Source organism: Mus pahari, chromosome 6, assembly GCF_900095145.1.
Source record: "Mus pahari chromosome 6, PAHARI_EIJ_v1.1, whole genome shotgun sequence".
NCBI classification, from domain to species: Eukaryota; Metazoa; Chordata; class Mammalia; order Rodentia; family Muridae; genus Mus; species Mus pahari.
The window spans coordinates 92,135,653-92,137,076 of NC_034595.1; the positions used below are offsets into that span (position 1 = coordinate 92,135,653).

Consider the following 1,424-nt stretch of genomic DNA (forward strand, 5'->3'; position numbering starts at 1 on the left):
ACTCTTCAGTGCCACAGCTAGTGTGGGGCAGAGCTATTGTATCAGCTGACACATCTTTCTCTCTCTCTCTCTCTCTCTCTCTCTCTCCCTCTCTCTTTCTTTCTTTCTTTCTTTCTCTCTCTTTTTGCTTTTTTAAGACAGGGTTTCTTTATGTAGCCTGGATGTCCTGGAGCTAGACCTGTAGGCCAAGTTGGCCTTGGACTCAGAGATCCTTGTTCCTCCGCTCCCCCAGTGCCGGGATTAAAGGCACACACCACCACCACTTGGCTTTTTTTTTGGTTTTCCCCTTAAAGACAGAATCTCACTCTGTAGCCTGGCCTGTTAGGTATTTTATTTGTGGAGTTTCATTTTGTTTTGTTTGTTTGTTTATGTATTCCACTTTACCTATAAGTTCCAAGAGAGTTGAAAGGGTATGAAACTTTTGTTTTGTATTTCACAAAATGGGTCATTTTGGAGTATAATAGCTCTTAACTAGAATACAATGAATTGTTAGATTTGTCTAGTTTAGCTAAGAGGCCTTCCTGGGGGAAGGTAACATTTTTCAATGAGAAGCGATATGGACTGAAGAAACACAGATTGTGGGGCTGCGGATGCGTCTTAGCTGGTGACTGGTGCGGCACAAAGGAAACCCTGGGGACTGTCCGCAGCAGCCTACAAACTAGGCATGGCCAACCACGCCTATGAGGCAAAGGTAGAAACAGGGCATACGTCAGAAGTCAGTGCCTTACTTAACTGCATAGCAAGGCTGAAAGCTGTGCTATATGAGACCCTTTCTTAGTTTCAAAGAAAAAGGAAAAGGAAAAATCACTGATGTTTGTACACACTTTGCTTCCCGCACTCGAGGCAGAGGCAGGCGGATCTCTAAGTGTGAGACCAGCCTGGTCTACAGCACCAGTTTCAGGACAGCCAGGGTTACACAGAGAAATCCTGTCTCAAAAAACAAAACAAAACAAAACAAAACAAACAAAAAAAAAACAAAAAAAACACAAAAAATAATTTTAAAATTTAATTTATGTGTTTGAGTATTTTGCCTGCATGTGTATCTTTTCCACATGCGTGTCCAATGCCCATGGAGTCCAGAAGAGGGCATTATGTGCCCTGAGACTGGAGTTACATGTGGTGACCTGCCATGTGGGTGCTGGGAATTGAACCCTGGTCCTCTAAAAGAACAACCAGTGCTCTTAACTGCTTGGTATTTTTGTTTTGTTTTTTAATATTCTAATATTTTTTGACCTATAGATATTGAGACAAATTACTTTGACCATAATAACAGTGAGATACCCAGTAGGAATTGGGGGCTGTCTTAGTCAGGGTTTCTATTCCTGCACAAATGTCATGACCAAGAAGCAAGTTGGGGAGGAAAGGGTTTATTTGGCTTACATTTCCATACTGCTATTGATCACCAAAGGATTCAGGACTGGAAC

The 1,424-nt window shown here is 42.1% G+C and overlaps 1 protein-coding gene across 1 annotated transcript in view; it reads left to right on the top strand.

The window, feature by feature from the left end:
* Positions 1-1,424, top strand: part of Fbxo42 (F-box protein 42) — a 60,749-nt gene that overhangs the window by 50,909 nt on the left and 8,416 nt on the right. The gene's annotated exons all lie outside the window — the stretch shown is intronic.